General features: G+C 39.5%; 1 long non-coding RNA gene across 2 annotated transcripts; it reads left to right on the forward strand.

The window, feature by feature from the left end:
- Nucleotides 1–2,131: 2,131 nt before the first annotated feature.
- On the forward strand, nt 2,132–12,564 carry LOC310707541. Of its 2 annotated transcripts, XR_014526560.1 has the most exons (4): nt 2,132–2,213; nt 6,400–6,548; nt 10,484–10,570; nt 11,330–12,564. It is a non-coding gene; the product is annotated as an uncharacterized lncRNA (long non-coding RNA). The 2 variants fall into 2 exon arrangements; XR_014526561.1 differs by lacking the exon at nt 2,132–2,213 and having other exon boundaries at nt 6,069–6,548.
- The last annotated feature ends 1,373 nt before the right edge of the window (nt 12,565–13,937 follow it).

The raw sequence follows: 13,937 nt of genomic DNA on the forward strand, positions 1-13,937 counted from the left end.
CTGCTTAACAGTTGGTGGGAGATTAAAATGATCTAGGTGGATAAGGCAGGTTAAAGGTCAAAGGACACCACCATTTTTTCTCTCCCCTTCATGTCAAAATAGAGACAGGTCGTTAGACATTAGAAATTGTATGCTCTCTCCCCTCCCCTCCCAATATTTCAATCTATTTATGCACTAATTTTATTGTAAACTCCAATTCTTCAGGGGAACTGGACCCCTACCAAGCTACTGCCCGGCCTGGATAGTTGTCAGGTGCTGACATTCTGAGTTTCAACCATATTAATTGCTGGATAAAGGCTATAATCCCATCCCTTTGAAGCCCAGGGTTGATTTTAGGCAGTACTTCAAAAGCAGCACAAAACTGAAAGAGACATATTTCCGACCAGCACTGAATCAATATGATTTACCCTCTTTGCATTTGTCTACATACGCTGTACATATTTGGCTGCACATGCACACAGGGTGTGATTTGACTATAAAACACGTCAAAATGGGAGGTATTATTATCCACAATATTCTACACAAGATAAGATGTACTGCCGCTGAATTTTGCCGTAGAAATCTCTCCTATTGTTTAAGATGTCCTATCATGCTTTGATTACGAAGGAAAAATATCAATGTATGTAATTTGGCTTGTTTCCAGCTCTACAGCTGTAATAAAACTGCAATCTAAAGCGGGGATGAATGAGTGCATTTTGAAACAAAGCAGTTTTGCAAGACCAGCCCCGATACTGCAAATTATTGCAGAATTTTAATTTTGAAATGCCTCCGATCGAGTACTTTGTATGTGACGACTAATATCCCATGATGAATTAAATCTATTGTTTCACATGGTTGCAAAGAACCTCGACCCCACCCCACTTGCTACAAAGGAACAAAATAATAATAATAATAATAATATCCAGAACAATGCTCAGAAGTGCAAAGAATTGTGTAGCTAATATGGAACTCTTGATTGGCATGTATTTCACTTAACGGCTCTTGATTCTGCAGGCCTGCACTATATGAAAACTCTCTCTTACAGGATTTGCCAAGTATACTTAGTGTTATGTTTGAGAAAGATTAACAGTATTTCAGATCAAAGGCGAATCCTGCCGCATACTCTTAGGAGATTGTCATTCACTTCCATTATGGCTCATTTGCACAAGATTTTCCTGTAATATGAGCCATTGTTTTGATGGCAGCGATTTGACATCAAGACAGGGCCAAATGCATCTCAGCATCCAAGTCAGTCAAGCTCTGGGTGACTTGGTCCAAAAGGACTTGATAATCATAAAATGCAACTGTTACTCTGTAAGGTTTAAGCCTCTTTTTCAGATTCTTTAAAAAAAACACCAAACTTTTGAATGAATCTTGGCCTGAACAAAAGCAAACAATGAGTATTATCTATTCTTGATAAACGTATTTGCAACCACAGCTTGTCTTGAACTAAAATAAAAGGGCATTTGTGGTGGCGGCGGTGGGGGAAATAACAGCACGTTCTTTTTAATGCCCATTTTATTATTTGAGAAGTAGCCAATTTATTTTAAAGTGTTCTTTGAAATGAGCACATCCCTTCACTCTAAAATTTAGTAGTCTAAATAAAACGCACTCTTTTCAACATCTACCTTTTCATTTCCGAATCCAACATGGATCCAAGGTGATGCATATAGAATTCACACAGAATCCGTTGAAATCAATAGATGTAGTAGAAAAGAAACTGTAGTGTATGCCAAAGCAAAATAAACAAATTCCTTCCAGTATCACCTTAGGACCAACTAAGTTTGTCACTGGTGTGAGCTTTCGTGTGTATGCACACCAGTTCATCTTCATTTGTAAGCAAATGAAAATGATGATATGGACAAACCATAATTAAATCCTCTACAAATTTCAAGTTTCATTTCAACAAGTACACTGAGACGGAGAGGTGACTTTTTGTGCCTACAAAAGTTAGAAGACCTAATTCAATACCCTAGACCTGCTTTTGTATTGCCTGTTTAAGAAATACTTCACTTCAGAAAAGGACTGTAGATGCCCCCCCCCCTCTTTTTCAGCTAAGCAACTTTCTTACACTTCTGACACAGAGTTGAAACTTGGCATTTTGGAATTAACTGAGCTGCTTTTCCATTTCTCCCTCTTCATCCTCAGAGATACAAGTCACAATCCAACACAGACTTACAGCACATTCCTGTGTCTCTGTACTCAGAAGTTAAGTCCCATGCGTTTACTCCCGGGTAAGTATGAAGATCATGCTTTAAGCATCTTTCCACCCATCGTTTTCAGTGAACAAGTGTGTTTGCTTGTGGCCACGGCAGAGAAAGGGTGAAAAATGTATGAAAATGTTGTAGCTGTGGTGGTAGTTTATGTTAAAAGGAATGTGGCATTAATGACTTGATTCTACAAGAGTACCTACTCTCGAGACAAATTTTTAAAGCTAATGGAAGCTGAGGAACAATGAAGTTTGTTTGACTGAGGTGTTTTATTCTGAAAAGAAGTTAGAAAAAGCGTGTTCCAAAATAATATCCTATACTTAAAAAAAACAACAAAATAAAAGTGCCATACCAAAGACACTCCGGGAGAAAATATCACATTGAATTAATTTTGCATTGTCTACTTGGAAGTAAGTCCTATTAAGTTCAATGTAACTTACTTTCAGGCAAGTATGTAAGTACTGCAGCCTAAAAGTTGCTTTTATTGAAGTTCTTAACTTTGCATTTGGGACGTTGCCAGCCTTTGTAAATAAACTGCACTGTTATGCATTAAAAATATATATATATATCACAGGAGTTTATTTATAAGGCAGGCTATGTAGGGTATGGAATGCCTGAAAATTATCCATGGTGATATAACCTTACACACTGTTCTCTGATGGTAAGGTGTGTTGAACACCAAATGCTAAGATTTTACACTGCATGCTTGTGTGTGTATATGTGTGTAGGATTGTGTATCGGCTTTAGAATAACTGGAATTGCTTTTTCACTTTTAAAAAGTATGGTTTTTTCCTGCTTAAACTGTCAAAAATGAAACTATTTCCTCTGCAACTTTTGGAATACCAAGAAGTAGGCGCTGAGGTATCAATCTCTGCCAAGTGAGTTTTATATGGAAACATTGACATTTAACTTTGACAGTGATTGTATTCAAATAATAGAGAATATAAAATGTTCTTGTTCCCCATGTATGGGAAACTTTAGAAATGTAAACATCAAGCTATTAAACAAATGTGAGGTTTTTCTCCTCCCCCCCCCCCCCCAATGTGGAAACAGTTACAAAATACATGAGCAATAGCGCCCTCTACATTTCAAAAAAACCCAGAAAATGTACAGCTTTCAGAAAAGTATATTTAAAAACCAGTTCTGTCAATTGCTGCTTTTATCTTGGGTCTGTGAGATGGTAAAATATAAATTTAAGAGGTGTGTAGAATTATCAAAGTACACATCAGTTTTGCTTGGCTTCATTTACAGTTTTAACAAATGCACCTACTTCTTAAAAGAGACAGAAACAGCAAGTCTCTCAGTATCATATCTAAGGTTTACAATGAAACTTTTTTGTGATTGATTATTTATGCAAAGTAACATGTTCTGTTCTGCTTTGAGAATCCAGTGTATTATTAATGTAACTGATTATTTATTAAAAGTCTCTCATTTTTATCTATCGGCAGTTAGATACATAGTTGTTCTAGTCCTTAACAACATTAAAACCATAAGCTTTCACACACATAGAAACACAGCCAGATTCCTTTGGTGCTGAAGATGTCTGTGTTTTTGCAAGCTGTAAAATGAAACCCAGAAAAGATGTGAAAAATGTTGAAAAAGTTATTATTTCCAAATACATTTTATGATGGATTCTGAATACTGAATTATTGCACAATTCTTATTTATAAATTTTCAGATTTAGCAAAGGGTAGGAAACTGTTTTGCCATGCAGTTTACCTAATATAGGCAACAAAAAGCACTATAATACTGCATTTTCTTCCTACACATGTCATAAAATGAGGCAAATTATTAAAATGAGGTAGATTCTCCAATACTAATTGCAAACACACACACACACACGTGTGAATATGCAGATCTCATAATAGTGGAAATCAGTGTTTTATTAATTTGAAATAAAAATATCTAGGGAAGTATTTGACATTTGACTTATATGCTTAAAAGTGATCCCTATGATTTTCAACAGAATGTATTACCATTTCAGAGGCTTAAAATGAAGGATGGTGATTACTAAAGAACAGTACATTATAGAATTGGGAAAAATATACATGCCATGCTTTTCATATCACTTAATTAAATTTTGTGTAAACACAGACTATTAAAGTGCTAATACTATAGAATTTTCTTGAAAACTACAGTGAATTTCTGTATATTCCATGAAAAAATATTTTTGTTTACAGCGTACCTAATTAAAAGTACTTGCTGGACACAAGTGAAAAACTTTTTAAAATGTTCTCAAACTTTTTTCTTGTGCAAGTACACAATTGCTTAGGAAGTATACTTCCCTGTAGCAAAACATACACTTTTTTTTTTTTTTTTTTTTCTTCAAAACATACACTTTTAATTTGCAAAGAAAACCATCCCCTTTTCTTTGGAAAAGAGGAATATTAAAAAAAAGAAAAGTGTGTGTGTGTCAGTGGAGGTTACAGACTATATGTATTAAAGGTGCTTTAGCAGGGATTAAGGCAAAATACTTATTGCACTGAAAGCGGTTTGCTCACCAGCAAACAATTGTTCTTTGTTGCATTTCTACTTTTGAGACATTTGGCTTGCTATTCTGAAAATGCTATTCCTGGTACCAAATTTACAAAAAAAGAAGAAGAAAAAATAAATAAACATACAGTGGCTCTTAGCAGTTCTCTGCTCACGTCAAGAGCAAATTAAAACAGTGAAAGAATGGTGCAAATAATTGTTTCATACGTTCTCTTTACTTGTGACTTCTATAATCATCCTGGCTGATTTACAAATGTAGACTTCAAGGTTGTTCAGCTTCCTGCAGAGTAGAAGACTGCTACTTTGGCACTCGTACTCATGCCCTTGTAATCACCACTCAGAAACTGTGCCTTGGTACTTCCAATTCCCAGTCTCTTGATTGAACACCTCATTCTGTGCTAACAAGGTGTCCAAGGTATTTGAACAGGGTCTTCAGTCAGGGGGGGAAATTGCTAATGGTGTCACTCATTAACAATTCCTGCACCAGTTTTTGGTAATCTGGTAACGGTCTCAATTACAAGCTGATTCCTCCCTTCTCTGTTTTTCAAGTTCAAATACGATGGGATGGTGGGGAGGGTTGGAATTCTGGAGTTGTGAGAGGTATGGAAAAATTAGGTGGGGAGATGTATAGCTAAAACTGAAGTTAGAACACCCTCATGGATTGGTGGACCATGTAAACATGGTGTAGCTGGGGTTTGCTGTAACAGATATTTGTATTGTTTCCAGTGATAATCACGAGGCTGTAATGGATATAAGATTATTGCAAAAGAATGCAAAAGAGTTAAAAGACACACACACACATTTTGAAGGCTAATGCTTGAAGTTCTGATGCAGAAAGAAACTTTCAAGAAGGGCAAAACAAACTGCCTGTGAAATGTGGTGGTTTTTACATAAAGTATTTTAAAATAAATGAATTTCAAGGAAAACGTAATAAAAGGCCATGAAGGGCACTGTTTTTATCTTGCATTGCCCAGGATATAAATCATACATAGATTTACTGGCAGCAACAAGATTTCATTGGTGTGTACACAGAAGAGTATAATATACTAAAGGAATCTTAATAGTCCCTCAGAAACATAAATGGAGAGGAATATCTGTTCTATTCAGCCAAGGCTTGAAGCAGCTTTCCTTTATGAACTTGACTTGTTGAGTTTAAAGGTTTTTTCAAAGAATGCAGTTTCAAACTCGCTGTTCTGCTTCTATGCTAAACATGCAAGTAGGTTGACTTGAATAGATATATGAATTCGTGTACGAGCGGCCATATAAAAATCTAACTTTTGGGAGGTCAGTTATCAATAAAGGGTTTATAGCCAAGATAATTCTACTCTTTCAGGAATGCAGTCAAAGTATAAGTTCAATTTCTTCCCCATATGAGAGTTTCAGCTTGGAGGGTTTGGGCTGGTATGCTACATTAATTTCAAGGAGTATATGCCCTCCTAAAACTGAAAAAAACAAACAAACCCAGCACTCTGTCATTTTCATCCATTATTCCCCAGCTTTCTAATCCTAACATACTATTTTTCCTGAATGTTAGTCCCACTGTAATAAAAGTGTAAAGTGTTTAGGACTGGGTTTGTGAAACTTTTAAATAATCATCAAGAAACTGAGCCAATCTAATTTGGCACTGAATACTTTCAAGTACAGTAGTACCTTGTTCCTGAGGTGTTGTGTTAATGATGATCTGAACCTGTTTTTAACCTGCTTTTTCTCTTTCCAGTCATTCTGCAAATCACCCACAAAACTGAAAGACAACAGATCCCTAAAACAGATAAAAAAGGGACAGGAGAGTAAAAAATGAAAGTCCTAAAGATTGGGTTTTCAGATAATTTCAGTGGCAAAAAGTATGATTGAATTGGTTAGTATTTGGTAAGTGCAGAAACAGTAACTTGTTGACTTTTGCATATTAATTTTAATCATCACATTTTTTAAAAAGTAGACAGTGCTATTCCGTCATTAGCAGTCTTTCATAAATTTATGTCAATGGACAGAAGATGAACAAATGAGAATCTCCTATTTTTTGGCATGTTTAATCATCAAATTAACACGAGGGGCAGCTAAAATCAGAATTATATTAATTTTTGTATTCTTGATTTTTGTATGTTTGTAGAAATTCCCAAAAGAACTGTGTTACTTATATATTTTTAATGTTCTTTTTTTTTTTTTTTTTTTTTTGCTTGTGATAAATTCACAGTGCATCTATCAGATGCTACACTGATAGTTAAGCATCCCAAAAGTACCCATTTTCATCTTGTGGATTCATATGTTTTATAAAAGGAAACTGATGTTGTGATGACACTTAATAACTTGCATAGCAATCTTCTCTTGCATTTCCAGTTTGGCTCACGGCATATATGTCAGTATAAATTTATAGGAACACCAAACTTTTGAAATTTATTGTTTGGTTTAGAACTAAAATAGACTTTTTAAAAAAAAGGTTCTGCAGGGGATTCAAAGTTGGCTAAAACCATTATGAGATAATTACAAAAATCTGACATGTTTTCTACTTGAACTTGCTCCATAGAATAGAAGCATTGTTTTTAATGCTCCCTCCTCTGCCCCTTTTGTGGAAACCTAAAATCCTAAGCATGCTGTATGTGAAAATAAATGCTAAACCAATAAACCCCTTTTCAAACAGGTGTGTTTACGAATGAGTATATGGGTTGGGGTGAGGATGAAAATAATACATATCATTGCTATGTGTGATGCCTGCTCAGAACTTCTTAAATCAGTTCTGACCTCATCTACGCACAATACAAATACGTCCCCCCATACAATAATAATTTTAACTCTTCCTAACAGAAATAAACCAAACAGCAGTTCATGCAGCCACAACAATTTTATTAAATATTCTGAACAAATTTTGTTACAGTTCTCTGTGGAAGACTTTCAGCCAGTCAGCCCAAAACAGTAGAAGATCCGTATATGATTTCAACATGTTATCACTCTATTCAAAGTATACTATTTCCCAAGGAAACCTGATGACCTTTTCCCAAAGCCACAAATATATTGAAAATCATAATTTGCATCAATCCTGTACGCAACTAGGCAGTTTTCTATCCCCACTGATAGCAATGGGAGTTAATCAGCTGAGTGCTCTGCAGGATTGCAGTTTTAAGTGTGTAAAACACAAAGAGAGAAGCCAGTTTTCCAAAAGCACAACCGCTGTACTTCCAGTAATGTATATTATGGCCTGGATCCAAAGAATCACATGACTCCTTCCACACCACCAAGGGAGTTTTGGAATTGTGTTTATCTTCCGCATGGCAAACCTGTTTGGAAACTGCAGGGAGTTTCATGCGAAGGTTCTGATTTGGCCTGGGGCAGAGGAAAGTGCCTGCCATTCAAAGGTGGGGGTGAGGAGAGCCAAATATGCCCCTGCCGGGCATGCTTCAACACTTGAGCACAACCAGCAGGGACAGACCTATGATGAGCCAGGAGTTGGATCAGGAGGGGCGGTGGTTTGTGTGTCCCTCCATCTGCCTCCTGCAGGGCTCACCGGCCATTGTCATTGCTGGTGGTTACCATGGATGCAACTGGCTAGCTGGACAAGGGAATGTTTCCTATTGGCCCATAAAACGGCCTTCAGAATGCCCACACCATCCCACACTGAGGAAGGGGGTCTTTCCTCAGATGCAGTGGAGCTGTTGCAGCAAGAGAGTTGTATGTTCCCTATAACCAGCCCTGGTCAGCAAACCAGCTGCGGCTTTTTGAGCCAGTTGGTGTTTCTGAGCACTTTTTGAAGGCAACCCCAGTAGAACAAACAGATTTGTATCCAAATGGGTTGTACCAAAGGTTGTGTGTCGCTGTGGCCAAATCAGACATTTCAAGGAAGGGGCACAACTGGCACACTAGTTTAACTTTGCCGTTCCCAAATGCAGACTGGACTTCCTCCAGAACAACTGCCAAACAGCTACCACCTCATCCACAGCCCTGTCACTCACACTGGCTGGCTAGGATGGAAGGCGTGGAGGGAGGAGACAATCCTCTGTTCCATGCTATGCCAGCCTAGAGCTGTCAGAATGACTGGACCCAGGTCTGGCCTAGTGCCATCAAGCGATGGGAGTGAGATCAGCTCAGGATCTAGTGAATATTGGGCCAGTTCAGCCCCTCACTGGAATGCAAATTTGGGAGGCTTTCTATGGGCTAGCACTGGTGGGAATCTTGCCAGTGGTTGTCCCATCCACCTTCACTTTTGGCAGGAGGAAAGAGGAGAGGATCTGTGTGCTGGAGAAGTGGACTATTTTGGGCTGAGCAGAGGGAGACCTCCACCCCATCCAATATAGGCGGGATACAAATAATAAAATTATTATTATTGCGTTACCAGGCCGTGACAGCCCCAGCCCCCAGGGATCATAAAGAAGGAAGAAAGACTCTGACAACGTGTTATGGTATTAATATTTGGCCACAACTTTATTTAACTTCTGAATGTAGGAAGACCTTGGCTTTGGCCTTGGGCGTGTATCCCTCCCAGCCCCCCAGCTGGGGGAACTGGGGCACATCAGGGTAAAGGGAATATGGGGGTGCACTGCGAGATGTATGTGTACGCAGGCAGCCCAGCCCATATCCCCACAGGCAGGGTAGTTCACTGACAACCTTTCAGTTTATGGCCAGTGATACTCATTATATAACCCCTTTTAAGAGGGGACCCTGGAATCGCCACCGCAGGGGGGTGAGTCACCATTTCACACACACACACCCCATTATAGGAAAGAAAAGAATAAAGGATTCCACCCAAGGCCATAAACCGCCAAAGTTGTAACAAATTACTATGGGGAAGAAAAAACCTGCCAATGCAGGAAAATTTCTTCCCTGTCCTTCAACAGCAACCAGTCAAAGACTGTAGCAGAACCCGCTAAACAATAAGAAAAAGTTAACCTGCAAACAAGAAAACATTAAATTAAGGGAGGGTGAATCTCCTGAGCCAACTGCCTGGCTACTGCCAGCTCAACCCGCTATATATAGTGGGACTGGTCCCACCTCCCAGCAATGAAACTTGACTACTGAGGCTGGGCATGAACCTGCAATAATAACACTGAGAGGCAGGCCAGCCCCTGTTTGCCAGTAAGTTTCCTGGGAACTGTAGCACCGCACGTGATCCCACAAAGGGCACCCACAATGTAAAGTGTTAGTGCTCATTATATTCAAAAATAAAAAATAAACCATGTAGGTGAGAAGGAAAGGATATAAATTATGTGAATGGAATATATCGTGATCTAATAATTTTAATAGAGAAGAATGGGCCATATCAGCCTTGAATTCCTGTGAAGAACTTTCATAACACCCAAAATATCAACACTTTTTTTTGTAATTTAAAGCCTGACCCCTAAAACACTCCTTCAACAGCACTGAAGTTACCAAAACTGAAGTAGCTCTTTAAAATTTGTAGCCCAAGATTCATGTAAGACTAGTAAAATAAAGGGTTAAACCTTTTAAATATGTAACTACTAAATTAATGGAGCATACTAATCCATTCTGAGATCTAATGAAATACACCACAATTTAAATTGCAATTAAACAGAGAAATGTCAATGGGCATGGGGGTCTCTACAAAGTTGGGTGGGTGGGGGGAATAATTCTTTCTACGAACTAGTAGCTGTTTCATGTAAAAGAAACTCTGAGTAATCTTCCAAATATTTGCAGCAAATATTATCCATTCAACACTTGAGAAAAGTTTGCATAGCTAATTTTATATCTTCAGTAAAAATCCGAAAATGCAATTTGAGTCTGGGAAATGGTACAGTCACATGAGACAAAAAAAAGCCCTTCCATCTACTCTGACTAATTTCATTATTATTTACTAGCCTGACCAGTTTCATTATGAAGTTACCTTCGCTATTACATCCATTACCCTTGATGAGCCAGCTACATGGAAATACTTGTTGCAGAATGTAAGGAAAACAGAATCTCCAGTTGTTTGATTTTTGAACTTACCTGTTTTCATTCCCATTATTGCATGTTGCACTATTACATTTTGATTGATTTGGAATAGGAAATGTCTATGAAAATCCATAATACCCATAGACTTGCCCAAGCACTGGATGGCAATTAATAACAACCTATCCTGATTTAGGTGGACTGGTTGCTTCAGTCCCTGTATCCTCATCACCTGTACCCATGACAATCATCTCTATAAAATATTGCTTTCAAAGGGTACAGTTTGTTTTGTACCAGTCAAGCAGCCTGAATGAAAGTCATAACCATTAAATCAACATGTTCCCCATTTTTATTTGACTTCCGTATACCCCTAGTTTGCTAGTTGTCTTTCATGCAGTGTGGGCACTATCCAAATATATACTTTATGTGAGTCCAAGGACGTCTACCCAGTGGTACTGTACATCATTACTTTGAAACCCACCCATGCATCTAAATGGGCCACCCATGTTGTCTCATGTCTGAGCAGTTGCTGGGCTATTGCAAATAAAGTCTTACCAGAAGTACTGAATTAGTTGCAAATGTTCCTGCATTGCATGGGATTGGACTAGATGCCCATTGGGTCCCTTTCCAACTGCACAATTATATGATTCTATGTCTGGATGACAGCCCTTGTGTCCATACTGAGTAATATCTCTGGTTTCTAACCTAATACCTTTCTTCATGAAATGAGATGAACATGGTGGCTAATTAATTCTATCTGTTTCTGATTCCAGTGTAACCGCACAGTGGTTGTCAGACACGCAGTGGATCCATGCCATCTAATGCTACAGAAAACATAGGTCAAATGGACTGTGAGTATAAGTATTCCGCTGCCTAGATGTCAGGCTTCAGGCAATCAGCTTCCTCCCCACCATGGCAGTAGATAAGCAGAACAAGGAAAGGGAGTCTTCTTACCAGTTAGAAACTTTAATAATCGCAGTGAGAGAACAAAGAAACCATCTCCTAGAAATGGCGGTGCTCCCAATTAAGAATTCCACCCCCTTACGTCCCTATTAATCCATGTCACCTTTCTGGCTTATAACCTGAGCTTGTACCCTTTGTGTTTTGTGTGCTTTCTGTTCTGCCACTTTCTCAGCTCTTCAAGACTGTGGGGAGAGCAGATGAATGCTTTCCAGAGAGAGTGAATATTTTAACCCCCCCCCTCTCTCCCACTGTTTCTTCTCCTGGCTGTTCCCCACCCAGTATTTCCCAGCTTCTGCCTTCTGAACTATGTCCCTCTGCAAACCACTGTTCCAAATCTATATTGTCCTCCTGCTCCTGGGAAGATTCAGGATCTTGATCAGGAGCAGGGGGAGGGGGAGGCTCCCACCATTCCACCTCAGTGCAGCCCTCCTCAGCAGGGTCCCTTACACTGGATCAGACTTGCAGCCACTACTCCCCCCCCCCCAGCACTTATCTCTTCAGTTCCTAGGGCCCCCCACTTGCTGCTTGAGTTTCTGACACTACATTTGTTGGCAGCAGTGCAGGTGTACAAATCTCTCCAGAATCATCTTCTCAGCTGGCAATGTTTCACTTGGTTGCACTCCAGTTTTGCTTGCAGGCTTCCCAAAGTCATCCGGATGGCCACACTGAGAACAGGATGATCCTCTGGCCTGATCCAGTGGGGATTTTCTTTATGTTCCTTTGAAGGATTCTTGTGGAGTAGTTTGTGACCATGAAACCTTAAGCAGTGCTTGCTGCAGCAAAATGGTGGCAGTGCAGGCGGTCTCTGGGGCCACCTCTTTCACAGTGTCTTGTCCAGAGGAAGGAGCCTTCCTCAGAATGAGGTATGGGCAACCCACACAGCCTTGTAGGGGCTCTGTCAACCACTTTGCTACAGTGACAAAGTGGCACTGGGGCTCCTAGACTGCCAGTAGCCAAGGGCCACCCTCATCCATCCCACAGTATGGTGGTGGTGGTGGTTAGAGAGCAGCCACCAAAATGGTGGTAGTTGGGTGGCAGAGCTAGACGTGTGAGAGAGAATATCTGTTGTCCTTCCTGATCTTCCACCCAATGCAAAAAGGTCTCAGTGTGGCTTCAGGGAAGAAGAAGGAAAGAAGAAGCATCAAAGAATTTCAGGCCTCTTCACACATGAATTGTCTTCCTCATCATCGAAATAGCCTTTATTTGGTGAGCAGAGATGGGGAAGCTATTATTTTGTCATAGGTAGGTAAACGTATCAGGAAGTGATTGCTCTCATCTGCTGATTTATCTGGGTAGCCACCATAATATAAACCCACCACATTTCAGGATAGAGGGTTTTTTTTATTATTTAAAATATTTATTACCCACTCTTCATTAAGATAGCAATCCCAGAGCAGATTGCATGGAAAGTTAAAACACAACACATATAGTAAAATAGCAGGAATAAACATAACACATCACTCTTAATGAAAAATGAAACCTGAAAAATGTAAAATAATGACAACAAACAGGCACAGGCATGATTATCCAGCAAATGCCGAAGCGAAAAGGTATATATTTAGGTGATGCCTTCAATATCTGAGAGTTGGCACCAGCCATCTCTCAGAGGGGAGGGGTCGTTTTTTATTCATTCATTTTTAATTAAGATATTTTATATGCTGCTTAATTATTTGCATCTCTACACAGTGCACATAAAAACTACCCACAGAAAATGGGGCAATAACAAATAGAAATGTATCCTAAAATCAAAATGCCTGCCAGCACGAGAAAGACGCAATCATGCACGTGATGTTCAGGAAGAAGGTGCCTGTCTAATCTCAGCTGGCATTCCACAGGCCTGGGCTCACAATATTGAATGTCTGGCTTCTGGTAGTTCTGAGCTGCACAACTGAGCCATAGGGGACCTGCAACAGCATAGATTCCCCCAAAGAGCACAATGACCAAGCAGGAATAAATACATGTATGTATTTGCTTCCTATACAGAGATCAATGTGTCTAAGGGCTGCTCTACACATTACATTTTGTTTGTTTGCTAGATAAAGCTAAGGACAAAATACACATGCATAATATCAGTTCTGAAGGCTGAATTTATGGCAGGGGTGGGCCTGTTACCCAGACCCTCATCCTCCCTGCCTCAGGTGGGCGTAGTCATCTAACTGCCAATCACCTGGTGTCACAAGGACATTGGGTGGACCCATTTTTGCACAGCACTGTGTGCAGAAGCTTCAATTATCAGCTCATTCTCTGGGCTTGATCACAGAGCTTTGCAGGTGCTGTTGATCAGCTGACCTGCAGTGCCTGCCAACCTTCTTCCAGCCCAGCTACACCTTTACCTGCCACACACCTGACATAATATATGGCATTGTGTGTGTGTGTGGCTTGACCAAAATGGCCTTATGGCTCAAATGGTGAAACTAA

This window comes from Podarcis liolepis (genome assembly GCF_965112155.1).
Source record: "Podarcis liolepis genome assembly, chromosome: 5".
Lineage (NCBI taxonomy): Eukaryota > Metazoa > Chordata > Lepidosauria > Squamata > Lacertidae > Podarcis > Podarcis liolepis.